Consider the following 16,944-nt stretch of genomic DNA (forward strand, 5'->3'; position numbering starts at 1 on the left):
CTAACCAAAAGGTAATTAGAAGAACTCTGAAACTCAGAACAGGTAATAATGCAAAACTGCCAACTCTAGAACCATAATAGAAGATGAATCTACCTTCACTTTTATAGCCCACTTAATACCCGATCTAACCTCACCAATAGAAGAGTAAAATGACAAACCTCACCTAGCTACAAAAATAAAACCATCCAATAGAGCTACCCACCTAGGCAAGCAAATAAGAATTACCAAGATTGGAATTTTAACAAGATAATACTAGTCTAGCAATCAATAAATTAAGAATCAATCAACATCGAAATAATGAAAATAATAACAAATTCAATAGTGATACAAATATAAGGTGTAGGTTGTACCAAAGTGAAAATCAATGACAAGTAACAACCTGGGACATAAGAAGGCCAATATGCCACAGTAAATGGGACTCAAACCTAAATGCTTGATGTTATATAAGAATATAACATGTTTGATGCTTATAACGATGAAAATATGCATCTTTCTTGGGTTATTTTGTTAGATTTAATGTGTTTTATGTATATTTTGTAGGAAAATATGTTTTAGATGATAAATTGAAGAATAAGATGATAAGTGATGTTTTTGGCTACTTATTGAGGTTGTTTAGGGCCTATGTTTCACTAACTAAGCATATGTGACCCAAAATAGTACACAGATCAAAATTCCAGAGGCTTAGAAGTAGGAAAAAACGAAAACACTACAATATCCTATACCACATACAGTTCATATGTGACCTAGGATAGTGCATAGTTTAAAAGTCTAGAGAGCTACAGGATCTACATTTGAAGTCTGCACTTACCTAGGTCCACATACAGTCCGTATGATGTACATACAGTCTATACGTGGCCTAAGTAACTGTCCAAAAACTTTGTTTTTCCTTTTTCATTCTAGGTTTGATTTTTCGCGTTTCACTGTGTACTATATAAGTTATTTTGACATTTTGTAGTTAGGTTATGCACTTTTAATACTTACAACATATATTTTTATTCAATGAATTAAATTAGATCTTAGGATTACTCTTGAATTGACTTCGGTTGATACTTTATTTTCATACTTTGATTTCTATTCAAATATTTTTGTGATAGTATTTAATGGCTTTTATCATAAATTTTGTTGATCGTTTCACAAGCATTAGCAGCTAAAACACTTAGCTAGAGTTGTGGGAACCTTTGCAAATTGATGAAGTAATAAAAAAGGAATTAAAATAAGGCTTGAAATGTAGATTCATCAAATCCATAAATGCAACTGGAACATAGGAAAATCCAAAAGACATTACTAAGCACTCATAATTACTATACCTGGTTCCAAAGGTTTTCTTTGGGATATCTTAAGCCTAAATTCTCAACTGATGGTAACCAAACCTCAAGTCAATCTTAGAGAACTCCACCATACCCTAAAGCTAGTCAAACAAATCATCAATACGAGGCATAAAACATTTATTCTTTACCATAACCATATTAAGCTTCATATAATAAATACGTATATGCATGGAAACATCCTTTTTCTTTAAGAACAAGATAGGAGCTCCCCAAGGAGATACACTCAGTTGAATGAAAACCTTTCTCAGAAAAACCTGAAGCTGGAAATTTATATCTTGAGCTAGACGAGCCATATGATAAGTACCATAGAAATCAACTAGGTGCCCAACTAAATATGAATCAAAAAATCAATGTTACATACAAGAGGAAGACCAGGTAGATCTATCAAGAAAATATTAGGAAACTCACAAACTATAGGAATAGAGTCAAGCGGCAGACTATCTACACTAGCATCAGAAATAAAAGTGAGATAAGACTCGCAACCACTTTAAAAACTTCTCCTAGCCAAAATATATGAAATAATATCCACTGGCTTACGGTTAATAGCTTCTTTCCAAACAACCAGGGGTATGTCAGGCATAGCTAAGGTAACGGTGTTGGCAAACTAATTAAATACCGCATAAAAGAGGGATAACTAATCCATGACCAGAATTATATCAAAACACACCATGTGTACAAAAATAAGATCAGTATGAGTATCAAGATCTCGGATAGTCACAACATATGATCTGAAACCCTGTTCCACTGTTAGAGAATAACCCAAGGAAGTAGATACACATAATGACATAGATAATAAATCCCAATATAACTCTAACCATAGAGAATAATAAGAATATACATAAGAATATGTGGATCCCAAATCAAGTAAACAAAAAATTAATTAACGGCATACTAAGATCATACCAAAAATGATAGTATCTGAAGACACAACCTCAGGTCAAGTAGGTACTACATACAACTGACCATGCCAACTACATGGTTGGGCTCCTTACCAATCTCTTATCCTACCTATTTATGAACCTCTATGATCACCCTAAGGACCACTCTTATGACCATACACACTACCTCTAGCTACAGAATGAACAACCCTAATAGGTGGAACACTCATAGATAAAGGAATAATCGCTCCACAATTGGGCACTCTCTCAAAAAATAACTAGAAACCCTACAACAATAATATGCCCCAATGTTGTACTAATACCAAAAGATATGTCTGACCTAAAATAACCAGCATAACTAGAATTACCAAAAGATGAGCTCCTAAAAGATTGGCCACTACCTTGGCTAGAATAATTACTGTAACTAGACTAAACTCTAATAGTAATTTAAATTGCAGACTGAACAAACCTACTAGACTAACACTGATATTCATAAAAGTAATGCAGATGGTACCTACCTTGAGAACTACTAATTTAGAACCTTGATCCGCTATTTCTTCCAGTAAAACTACCCTAATATCATGGCCTTTTATTGCATCCCACTTGGGTCTTATAATGTATCTCCTCCTTCACCTGAGCATTATTAGAAACCTCAGCAAAAGATCTTTCTATAGAAACCAAATCCCTTTGATAAATGCGAAGAGAAATTCCCAACCCCCTAACAAAAAGCTAAACCCTTCTATCCTTAGTAGCTAAAATAGAAGTAGCATGCCTAGGAAACTCATGAAATCGAGCCTCATATTCCATAATAATCATGGTTCCCTACTAACCTTAACAACTGATCTTTCATGATATCTCTCATACTATGTGACATCTATGTCTTTAAGAAGATCTTAGGGAATTGTGTCTATGTCAATGAGGGAGATCGAACTAGCTTAAAATCAAAATGACCACTCCTACCAGTGTGAAATTTCCAAGTCTAATAGTAAAGCAGTGTAATCCACACCATGAGTCTCAACTAGGCCTAAATTACAGAGCCTATCCTTATAAGTAATCAGGAAGTCATAAGCATCCACACAAGGTGCACTAGAAAATATCGATGAATCCAATATCAATAACCCACCCAACATATCCCTCTCATTCATTTACATAGCAGGCTGGGATACTATCGGGTAAGAAATAATCAATGTAAGAGGGACCTTAACTTTGGGAGTTAAAGCTATTGGCTATGCCCCTACCTTAGTACCACTCTGATAAGTAGAATATGCAATATTAGATGGTGAACCATCAACCAATCCAAAAAGCTGAACCTAGCCTCTGATACTATTTTTTCATAAATCAATTTATGAGTTATGAAGGAACCCACTTTATCCCACCACTAGGTAAGCCAAACCATATCTTAGAGATACAACCAATGGATTAATTTGGGAGAAAATAGCTTAAAATAGACAAAATTATAATTATCCTTATGTCTAAGATAGTGAAAATTAGCAAACTAAACCCAATAATTGTATACTATTGCCTTTGTTATCATAAAATCAGCAAACTAAACCCAATAATCATATACTATTACCTTGGTCCCCACATCACTCTTTCAAGGATGATGAGCATTCCTAAAGTTCACCTAAACCCCTCTTTCAAGGATGCTTTTAGCTTTCAAGATCTTAGGATTTCCATCCATCAAACCTATTTGGTTATTTAGGGCTTTCACCTATGAATCTCGACCAATTTAATCAAGCAATAATAGAACCCTTCATTAACAAAGTAGACCCTATACAATACATCACAACCGATACACAAGTGCACCTAAAACAAACATACCCCAAGATAAAGATCTAGCACATCATAAGGATAATGAAAACAAATATACCAAGATGTCCATCAAAGTTGTTCATAAGAAAAATAAAGAGAGGGAAAACCACCCTTTAAACTCAGAATGAATCTTCAATAGGCAAAGCTACATCTGCACTTTAGTGTTCCCCTAGTTAAATCTTGCTTCAAATTAGTATAAATTTAAGCTCCAAGGTCTAAGAAATGACAAAAACCCTAAACTAAGAATGGGAGGTATGTTTGTAGAATGATTATTCCTCTCTAGAATGAATGGGTATTAATCCTTAAAAGGGATTTGGGGTCAGCTGGCCAAATTACGATTTTGCCCCTAGGTCATTTTCTGCTCTCACAGGATCGTGGTAACAACAAACACATTAAGATCACTGTGATCACACTTCTTTGACATGACTTGACTGGATGCGATCACGGACCTGAATTCATAATTACGATAACTGAGACCATGTTTTGCTCCAAGTCTCTTGGTTGTACTTCTTCTCTCCACTCTTGACCCTTTTCGTCTTGTGTCTGTGTTTTTCCATCTAATAACCTATATGCCTACAAAATATGGAAAATAGTGCATTTAATAGCAAAGTTGTCTCATTTAGACATTTGTATCATAGTAGTGTGCATGAATATTGAGTACAAATGAGTGGTAAATCACCACTCATTAACACTCCTAACTTAAAACTTTGCTTATCCTCATGCAACACTATCTTTTATCATAATACAATGCATTTTATGCGCAAATTAGATAACCCAAATGATCATGACGACTTCAACGTGATTACTCCCATAAATATCTCTTCAAAAATAGGCTAAATTATTTTCATGATATCCCTAAACATATCACTTAATTTTCAAGGATGCAAAAGACTTCAAAGAGAAATCATGTAACAATCAGTAAAACTCAAGAAATGACTCCTCTTCGACCACGACTACATTATATTCCTTTTTCCCTATTTTTTAGGAGATGAAAAATCACCCACCTCAACTTATTTACATGCCTCCTCACAGGAAGAAAAATTACAAACACCAAGTTATCAAATATGCAACAAGGAATTTAAGAGCAAAACTCTCTCTCTCTCTCTCTCTCTCTCTCTCTCTCTTAAGAACTCTCATTATTAACAAGTACCAAGCCATAGGCTTGCTCCTATTTTCAATCACACTATAATAATGCAATTGGTTGGTGATCTCATAGGGCTTTTTGAGCTTGTAATTTAGGTTTGGGGTAGGTTAGAATATTATTTGGAAACAAAGTGACTACACCCTCATTGACCATCTGCATTTTACTTTTTCATACTACTTTTGACCATGGACAACTTCTTTTGTTTTCACTCATTAAATATGTGCCTATTTTTACTACCTTGATTTACTTACCTTTTTGAAAGCATCTTCTTTTCACCTTTATGACTTGTACATTTCTGACATGACATTCCATAATGCCTTGTCGTAATGTGCATCCCAAGTCCACCCAAGATCATAGATCATCCACGTTACCCAACCTAACCTCAAGCCGCCTTTCCTGAGTTGGCTGAATTTTGAGCATGAAACAAAATAGTGTTATAGGTCACACAAAAACTCTAGGATAAGATCACAATAGTGAGCGACCCAACCGAATCCAACCATCCCATACAAACAATCCAACCATATCGAACCATACAAAAATAAGGGACACAAACCAGGCCATAACAAAAGATGTTCCAAAACATAATTTAATTAATCCCAAAATGTAATATAAGGAAACAGTGAGAAATTATGTCTGATGATGCCAGCCTCCCAGTTTATTCAAACGCCAAGGATTATACCTATACCTATCCATCCTATTCCAACCAAAAGAAGTACTATATAGTCTTTAACCAAAAGATTAATGAAATTCGATTGGGACATGCCCCCAACCATAGAAAAAACCAATATCAAAAATAAAATCAAAACTGTTAGAAATATCCATAACATAAAATAGAGCCTTTCAAAAGGATGGAAGGTCATCACTTCATTTCAAATACTAATCCTAAGTCAATCACTATATAAGAGGTATAGAACGGCCGGTTCCTGTATAGCTGGGGTATAAACCTGCCAATAGACGAGGTTAGCGAGTGACTTCTAGCATGATCTCAAGTTAAGGATAAAATAATGCCATTTATAAAACTAAGTAAAATCCATCCTTATGCACACAACTATACATATATATAACTATACCAGGAAAAGGGACCAAGTTTAGCATGCCTTTAAACCTTTACTGGGGCTATGTAGCTTTGTAATCCTAAACCTTCCACGGGATATATTGGTTTATCTCCCCCTGTAAAAAGGGCCCCAGTGTGTGTACCCACACGACCAGGGATGTATCGCTTAGGATAATAGGTACATCCCTAAAATATCATGCAACATAATGTACACGATCACTAAGACCAAGCACATATTGACAAATATGAGTTTCCAGTTTTTTCCCCTCCAGGATCTCCACCTTTCACGTCTTAGCTAAACCTCACGCCATTATTTCCCAACTAAAATGAATTTCCAAATAACCAAACCATTATTCATTTATTAACCAAGGCCATTGATATTGGTATCGTCATACCAACCCTTACTTGCAAGTATCATCCATAGCCAACCATTTATAGGTTTAGGGGAACTTTCAAGTGCCTTTCCATTTACCATATTAAACAACTTACGGGATTCCATATGACCCTCAAGCATTAACATTATCTATTTACCATTCCAAGATATTTAAATCATGTATAATTTCTTTACCAAGTTTTAAAACATGCAAGAGTTCTATTAAAAATAGTCAATGCAATGGACATATATTTATAAGCATTTTGTCAAACACATCATGGGCATAATATGACCAAAACCAATTACAATTACTTGTAAAATATTACCATGAAATCCAATAATCCAAAACCACCATTAATGCACATAAAAGCATAACTAAAACCATAGGAAACAATAACAAACCATTTAACATCAAAACCCCAAATTCATATTTGAAAACCAAAATCATACAATCAATAAAATCATGAAAACATTCATAAAAACTATGCCTTTAGTTATAATCAACAATGAGGAAACAGAAATATCACTTAAACCAAGATGATGACCGAAGGAAATCATAAAGACAAGCTCCAAATTGATCCTCTATTTGAAACCCTAACTTTCCTTTCCCAAAAGCTTTTCAGAGAATTATGGAGTGTTTAAAAGAGTTTTCTAAGTGTTAATGAATGGAATAATAGTTTAAATAATCTCCCAAATAGTTTAGAAGTCATGGGACCCTATTAGGATAAGTACGGAAATGTCCATAATACCGTCACTTAAGTTGTACCAAAATCCCTTCACAGGGATACGACTGACTCACAAGTGGCATACCCTCCGATATAATCGTTATCCTCCACTCGTATCCTGGCCTTAACTCTTGGATCAAACACTGTCCAGCATATGACTCATCCAACAAAGTCACATTCACAACATATGATTCATACACTTAATTCGTACCCCTGATAGATTTACATACAAGGAAGATTTAGACACTATCCACCATATGAGTCCTGGATAAGACTCGTACCCTGCTTATGACTCATGGTGAGCCACTCTTACTCAGATCCAACCTAAGTAACCAAGTCTAAGATTAAGTTAAGGAACCAATTAATCCATAACCCTTATAACGACCCACACCCCAAATTCGTATCTATTGTAGTAACCAAATTCATCCCACCAACAAACACTAGTCAGTATACGAACGGACCTTACCATTCATACCCCAACATAAGCCTCAAATCCATGAGTTGTATTTTGTCCAGAGATAAGAATTCTAGGAAATTTTTAAAGGTTCAATAATTAGGGTATTTCAGTCTCCCCAACTAGGAGCATTCATCCTTGAATGATAGACAAGGTAGGGGTAATCATGTATAATAGTCATTAGCATGATGTTATCAGAAATAGTCTTAATCTTTAAGAATGTATGAAAGTAAAGAGGAAAATATATAAATATTTGATTTAACAAACTCTAGAAATAAAGACGTGCTGAAGACACATATCTTCCACACGAATCCCAGGAGTGGAAAAAAATTGTGGATATTTGGACTTCATGTCCTCTTCTGCTTCCTATATAGTTTTTTCCACTTTATGGTTTGACAAATAATATTAATCAAAGAGACATCCTTGGTCCTCTATGGATGAACCTGGCTATCCAAGATCTCAATTGGGACCTCTTCATAAGATAAAGAATCAGTGATACTCAGCCCTTCCAAAGGAATAATTAAAGAACGATCATCAATGAACTTCCTCAACATGGAAACATGAAAGACCTAATGATCCAAGATCAAACTAGAAGGAAACTTTAAATCATAAGCAATATTAACAAGTCTTCGTAAAACGTCGTAGGACCCACATACCATAGATTGAGATTCGTCTTCTTGCCAAACTGCACTACTCACTTCATGGGAGATATCTTGAGAAAAAAATTATTCCCAACCTCAAATTCCAATTCTCTATGCCTAACATCTGCATAGCCCTTTTGGAGGCTTTGGGTATCCTTAAGCCTATCCTGAATGCCTTCTCTTATCCATAGCCTAGTAAACAAAGTTGGGACTAAACATGTCCTCCTTACCAAGCTCAAACCAACCAATAAGAGATCTATACTTCCTACCATATAGTGCGACAAAAAGGGCCATACCAATACTAAAGTGATAGTTATTATAGTAAGAAAACTGCAACAAAGGTAGATGCTCAAGCCAATTTCCACCATAATCAATCTCACAGGCCTAAAGCATATCCTCTAGTGTTTGGACAGTTCTCTCTACTTACCAATCCATCTGTGGATAGAAAGCAGTGCTTAGACTCACCTTAGTCCTCAATCCTCTCTAAAAAGATTACCAGAAGTGGGATATACACTAGGTGCCATGATCAGAAATAATACAAATAGGTACCGCATGTAGCTTCACAGTTTCCTGAAGATATAGCTTCGCACAATCCTCCACCGAGAAGGTAGTCCATACTGGGAAATCTGTATAGACTTAGTCATCCTATCCATGATTACACAAATAAAATCATATTGATTTCAAGATCAATGAAGACCAGTAATGAAGTCCATAGTGATCACATCCCACTTCTAGTCAAGAAAATCAATTTCTTGAAACAACCCTCCTGGCCTTATATGCTCAAACTTAAATTGTTGACACACTATGCACCTGGCCATAAAATCAGGCAGATCCCTCTTCATACAATTCCACCAATATATTTCCTTAAGATCATGATATATTTTAGTTGATCTGGGATGAACAACATAGCACGACTCATGAACATCAGCCAAATTTCTTTGTTGCAACCCATAGACATCAGGAACATACAACCTCCCTTTGTATGGTAAAGTACCATCACCACTGATCTCAAACACCACTACTTTTTGCCGACAAATGCAACTCTCAATTTTTATCAAGATATGATCTAGCACTTTCTTCTCTTTAATATCTGCACCAAGAGATGATCGAACCACTCCTTGCACAACCATAACACCATCTTTGGAGTCCAAGAGGAGAACTCCAAGGTTATACAATCGGTGAATATCTTTCATTAATTCCCTCTTTCCTTTCTCCACATGAGCCTAACCCTCAATGGATAACTTGATAATAGCATCAAAAACCACATTAGCCTTACTTGTGTGATAGTAAAGACTCATATCATAATCCTTGAGAATCTCAAGCAATCTCCTCAACCTAAGATTAAGCACTTTCTGTGTGATCACATACAACAGACTTCTATGATAAAAAAAAAGTTATCCACATGAACACCATACAAATAATGCCTTCATATTTTCAAAGCAAATACAACCACCAATAACTCCAAATCATGAGTAGGATAATACCTCTCATGTACCTTCAACTGCCTGGAAGCAAACGTAATCACCTTCCCATGTTGCATCAACACACAACCAAGACCTACGCAAGATGTATCTTAATAAACTATGAACCCATCATTGACTTCCAGCAAATTCAGGATTAGAGCAAAAGTTAACTTATTCTTTAACATAATAAAACTCTCTTCACAAGTATATGACCAAGAAAACTTAACCTTTTTATTAGTACACTTAGTTAAACGAGCAGCTATCGATGAAAATCTTTCCACAAACTACCTATAATGCCTAGCTAAACCCAAGAAGGTCCGAATATCGGATGGATTCTTAGGTCTAGGCCACTTCTTCACCACAAAAACCTTCTACAGATCCATAATGATCCCTTCACTAGAAATAGTGTGACACAAGAAAGTTATAGCATTCAACCAAATCTCACACTTGGTGAACTTGGCTTATAACTGATGTTCCTTTAGGATCTGTAACACCATAAAAAATGATTACCATGATCCACCTCGCTCTTCATATAAACAAGAATGTCATCAATAAACATAATAATAAAAAGATCCAATACTAATGAAATGTTAGAAAATTTGTCAACACAAATAACATTACCAAAAACTCAAAGTGCCTATACCGAGTATGAAAAGCAATCATAGCGATATCCACCTTCCTAATCTTTAGTTGATTGTACCCAGACCAAAGATCTATCTTAGAAAAGAACTTGGCACCTTGCAGCTGGTCAAACAGATTATCTATCCTTAGAAGAGGATACTTGTTCTTGACCATCACCTTATTCAGCTACCTATATTCAATGAACATTTGAGGGAAACCATCATTATTGCACATAAACAACACTGGTGTACCTCGATGTTATATATTGGTTGAACAATCCCTTTATCTAGAAGATCCTTAAGTGTCTCCATAAGTAAAAGTATACAACCTGTAACATAGCAGTAATGGCATTAAGTGGTGCCTCGGATTCATGTTGAGACATAAAAGTATACAACCTGTTCTAACCAATACTAGAACAAGGAGTTGTACATTTATTGATGCAACATGACCAGGTGTAGGAGTAGAAGATGAAGCCACATTAATCTTATTTGCCCCTGTAGAAACCTTATTAACTAGAAAATCCTTGAGTCGATGGCCTGCCTGGCCATACTTGAAGCATTTTCGCTTTTCGTCATCGCAATAAACATAATGAGGACAGCGATAGAACTGATAAGAAGGGCAAAAAGAAATTGACTAGCCTTTCCTTACCTAAGATTTTTCACAACCATGATCACTTCTATCGCCCTACTGTTAAGGAGGACTGGCAGTCTAGTAGGGATAAGAACTCCCCCACTTTTTTGCCATTTGCCGCTATCAGGACCACCTTAAGAATGAGAACCTCCATGTTTAGAAAACCTACTTCTCTTACCCTGGCTATCCTCAAACTTTGCCTACTTTCTCTTCTCATTCTTTATCTACTGCATATGAATAGTCAACCTAGAGATGTCCATAGCCTTAATCAACAAGGTAGTGGTGCTCTCAAAATTAAAATCCTGATTAAATTCAGAAGTGAACTTTCTCATTCTAGCATGTATGTCAGCCACCAAATCAGGAGCCTACCTTAATAAGTGATCAAAACTTCTAGGCATATTCCTTGATAGACATTTTCCCTTGATTGAGATTCACAAAATTCTCCATCATTGTTTCCCTCAACTCTTGGGGAAAGAAACAATATAGAAGATTATTACAGAAGGCATCCCATAATATTGATTACTCCACATACCCTCTATCCCTATCCCACTCTTCATACCATGGATATATAATATTATTAATATGATAAGATGTAAAGCTTACCCCTTTCGTATTGGTAACCTGCATCCCGTGAAATATTTTCTCTATTTTAGCCATGAAGCTCTATGGATATTCTTCTACCTTCATTCAACAAAAAGAGGAAGGACCCATCTTTCTAAATTAGTAAAATCCTTGTGGCCTTATAGAATAAAGCACCAGACACATCCTACTCAAGTTGAGCAGCAATAAATTTAGCAATAATATGGATAAATTGACGGAATTCTGCATTAGTCACCTCACCTTGAGGAGGACTATTAGCAATTGTTAAAACTCTACAACTATTAGAGATACGGCAATGGAATCAAAGATGAACCCTAGGATTACGATGCACCCCTTCTTCATTACCCCTTGATGGGATAGAAGAATTTACTTGTATTCTACATCTTTAAGGCATGATCTAAAATACTACAAAACAAGGATTAGAGAAGATTTCAAGAATGAGACTCCAAGCTTGAAAATAGAATACCAAGAAAGTGAAATATTCCTAAATGCCTTGTAGCCTCTCTCTTTTGGGTGTGACAAACTACACATCCCTAAAAGAGACATTACTCGACACAACTTTGTGAACTTCCAATGGACCATAAACCTAGCCTATGATACCAAATTATTACCACACATCCTCGGGCCTTGGCACAATAGGCATCCCAAGTCCATCCAAGATCGAAGACCACCCCCGTTACCCAACCAAGCCTCCACCCGCCTGCCTTAAGTTGGCTAAATTCCAAGCATATAATAAAAATTGTGTAATTACTGACAAAAAGACTGTAGGATAAGATCACAACCATGATAGAACCAACCGAGTCCAAGCATCCCATACCAATAATCCAACCATGCTAAACCATACAAAAATAAGGGCTATTAATCAGGTAATATCCAAAGGCATTCCAAAATATAATATAATTAATCCTAAAATGAAATATGATGGAACAGTGAGAATAATAAAATCTGTTTGGGAAATATCCCCAACAATATCCAAAAAAAATATAGAAGATAAAATAAAAATGTCTATAAATATCCAAAACATAAAATAGAGCCTTTAAAAAGGATGAAAGCTCACCACTATAGTCTAAATTTCGATCTAAAGTCAATCACTATATAGGACGAGTAGAATGACCAGTTTTTACATAAGATACATATACAACTCCTAGTAGACAGGGTTAGCGAATGACCGTTATCATGGTCTTAGGGTAAGAATAAAATAATTCAATTTATAAAACCAAGTACAACATTCTGTATGCACACAACCCTACACACATATATATAACAATGATGGGAAAAGGGACCGATTTTAGCATGCCTATAAAACCTTTTGCTTGGCAATATAGCTTTGTCATCCTAAATAACCCACAGGCTATATGGGTCCATCTCCCCTGCTTAAAGGGACCTAGTGCGTGTAGACACACAACTAGAGAAGTATCTCTTGGGAAGACTAGTATATCTCCTAAATATCGTGTGACATTATGCATTTGATTATGAAGACAAACCTCATATAAAAAAATATCAATTTGCAGTTTTGGTCCCCTAGGACCTTCACATTCCATAACTTAGCTACACCTCCAGCCATTATAAACCAATTTCCAAATAACCAAACCATTATCCATTTTTTAACCAAGGCCATTTATATTGTTATTGTTATACTAATACTTAATTGCACATATTATCCATGGCCAAATATTTATAGGTTTAAGGAGACTTTTAATTACCCATTCATTTACCATATTAAACGACTTTGGGGATTCCATGTGCCCTTCAAGAAGAAATATTAGTGATTTACCATTACAAGGAATTTAAACCATGCATAATTCCTTTACTATGTTTTAATACATGCAAGAGTTCTATTAAAAATAGTCGATGCTATAAAAATATCTTTATAAGAATTTTTTCATACACAATGGGGGCATAATATGATAAAAACTAATTCCAATTACCATTAAACCATTCACATGCAATCTAATTATCCCAAACCACCATTAATGCACATAAAAGTATAATTAAAACTATGTGAAACTATAACTAACAATTTAACATCAAAACCCCCAATTAAGATTTGAAAACTAAACTTGTACAATCAATAAAATTATGAAAGCATTCATCAAAACCATGCCTTGAGTTAGAATTAGCAATGAGAGAATAGAAACATACCTTAAACTAAGATGATGACAAAAAAATATGAAATTCTCTAATTAGAGTGGCAGGTATGGTGAAAAGTGGTCCAAGAATATATGGGGCAATTCTGGGTCTCACTTACTGGCTACTTATCACTACCTAAAGCAATTTGGTAATATGTATTTTTAGAACGGCAGTAATTATTACAGTCAGGGTGTCCAATACTAGGTTAATGGGGCTCTATTAGTTCTATCATATTCTCTTTACTAATTTTATCATTCATTGCATTAGGGTTTTTATGATGAGGAAAAGGAAAAGTTCTTCAACTATGGTCAGCCAAGGCATATGCTTAGAAAATTTCCAGTACCTATAGTTTCTTCTAGGGAAAACATGGTTTCAATTGACTATTCATAAGCTCTAGCACGGAAAGGTGAACTATTTGATATGGAACTAGTTGGAACTGACTCTATGCTCTCACTACTCATTAAGAGTCTGAGGTATCACCTTATGTCATTATCATTATGTTGATTCTTTCCCCGTGATGTGTACTATATACTTGATTTGGGGTCTACTCTTTTTTATGTAACCACATATATGGCTATACATTTTGGTTTTGGTCTTGACTGTATGTCAAACCTTTTTTCTATTTATACCTCGGTGGGTTACTCTGTGGTGGCTAGAAAAATTTGTAGGGGTTGTGTGGTATGTGTGGGTTATTGGGAGACATTGCAGATCTATTTGAATTAGCCATGGCGGATTTTGATATTCTATTAGTGATGGATTAGTTGCACTTGTGCTACATATTTTTAGACTGTCAGACCTATAAGGTTGTCTTTAAATTCCTTATTGAGCCGATTTTGAAATGGGAGGATGGTTCCCTAGATCTTAAGATAAGGTTCATATCATATCTTAGAGCTCAAAGATTAATCTCCAAGGTGCATCTCTATCATTTGGTTTGAGTTAAAGATTCTAACTCATGGGTCCTTCTTTATATTTTATCCTAGTGGTCAATTAATTTCCTGAGGTTTTCCCTTATGACCTTCCTGGTGTTCCTCTTTTTAAGAAGATTGATTTTGGGATAGATCTTGCTTCAGAAACTCATCCTATTTTTATTCCCCTATTTATAATGGCTCCAGCTGAGTTAAATTAGCTTAAAGAGCAACTAAAGGATCTTTATGACAAGGGTTTCATCTATCCTAGTATGTCTCCATGGGGTGCACTAGAATTATGCATGCGTAATAAGGATTTTTTCTTTAAGATATATATTGACTATTAACAATTGAGTAACATAATGGTAAATAATAAATACCATCTTCCAAGGGTTGATGATTTTTTTGATCAGCTTCTGGGTGCTAGGTTTTTATCTAATATTGGTCATTAGATGCGGTATCATCTGCTAATAATTAGGGAAGTAGATATCCTTGACTGTCTTTCGTACCCTATATGGGCATTTTTAGTTCTTAGTCATGTTATTTGGGTTAACTAATGCCCAGACGACATTCATAGACTTGATGAATAGAGTTTTCTATAGGTTTCGAGAGTTGTTCATCATTGTATTCATTGATGATATTTTGGTGTACTCTAAGAATGAGGTGGATCATAATGTTCACTTCCAAATTATGTTGTAGATTCTGAAAGAACAACAGTTGTATGGTAAATTTTTGAAATGTGAATTCTTGTTGAACACTATCACTTTTTTGTGTCATGTCATTTTTAGTGAAGGGTTCATGGTGGATCCATAGAAAGTTGCATTGGTTAAGTGGCCTAGACCCATGAATCCAACTGATATTTAGAGTATCTTGGTTTTATTTTGTAATTATGGAAGGTTTGTCGAAAGCTTCTATTCTATAGTTGCCTCAATTACAAAGTTAACACAAAATAAGGTAAAGTTCTTATGGTGTGATGCTTGTGAGGGAAGTATTAAGTTACTGAATGATAAGCTAACTTTGGCTCTAGTCTTGACATTTCTTGAAGACATAGATGGTATTGTGGTGTATTAAGATGTGTCCAGTTTGGGGATTCATTGCATCTTGATGCAGTATAGCAAAGTGATAGCTTATACGTCCAGACAGTTGAAGGTGCATAAGAAGAATTATCCAACTCATGACTTGAAATTGTTGGTTGTGGTATTTGCATTGAAAATTTGGCATAACTATTTATATGGAGTTTATATGGATATCTTTTCTGATCATAAGATCCTATAATTTATGTTCACTCAGAAAGAGCTAAACCTCTGGCAAAGAAGATGACTTGAGTTGCTCAAGGATTACGACATGAGTCTTCAATTCCATCCATGTAAGGCTAACATTGTTGTTGTTTCTTTTAGCAAGTTATCCATGGGGATTCTTGATCATGTGGATGAAGGAAAGCAGGAATTCCTGAAAGATATTAACTATTAAGCAAACCTTGGAGTTCGTCTCTTGGACTCTGAGGATGGTAGTGTGTTTTTACAGAAAGTGGCATAGTTATCTCTTGGTGCAAAAATAAAGGTGAAATAAGTGTTGGATCCTATCTTAATATGCATCAAGGGTGATATAGGTGGACATAAGGTAATTGCCTTTGAGATTAGTTATGATTGTAACTTATGGCACCAAGGGGGGTTATGTTTTCCCAACATAGATGGATCACGAGAGATGATCTTGGATGAGGTACATGAGTTGCACTATGCTATTAATCTTGGTTCGACCAAAATGTATCATGACCATAAGGATATGTATTGGTGGAATAATATAAAGAAGAATGTGGCTAGTTTTGCGGCTAAGTGCATGGTGTGCCAACAAGAGATAGTTAAGGACTTGTATCAAGAAATTGAGTTTCCTTTGTAGAAGTATGTGGTGATCAATATTGATTTCATTATCGATTGTCTTTGGTTTTAGAATCAATTTTATTCGGTATTGGTTATTGTGGATGGTATGATAAATTTTTCTCATTTCTTAATAGTGAGGATAAATTTTTTGACAGAGTATTATGCGAGGTTGTACCTCAAAGAGATTGTGAAGTTTCATAGGTTCTCATTTCTATGATCTCAGATTGTGGTATGCAATTTTCATCACATTTTTGGTGGTGGTTTCAGAAAGGTTTGGGAACTAATGTGAGTCTTAGTATTGCTTTTCAC

Source organism: Capsicum annuum, chromosome 12 (genome assembly GCF_002878395.1).
Source record: "Capsicum annuum cultivar UCD-10X-F1 chromosome 12, UCD10Xv1.1, whole genome shotgun sequence".
NCBI classification, from domain to species: Eukaryota; Viridiplantae; Streptophyta; class Magnoliopsida; order Solanales; family Solanaceae; genus Capsicum; species Capsicum annuum.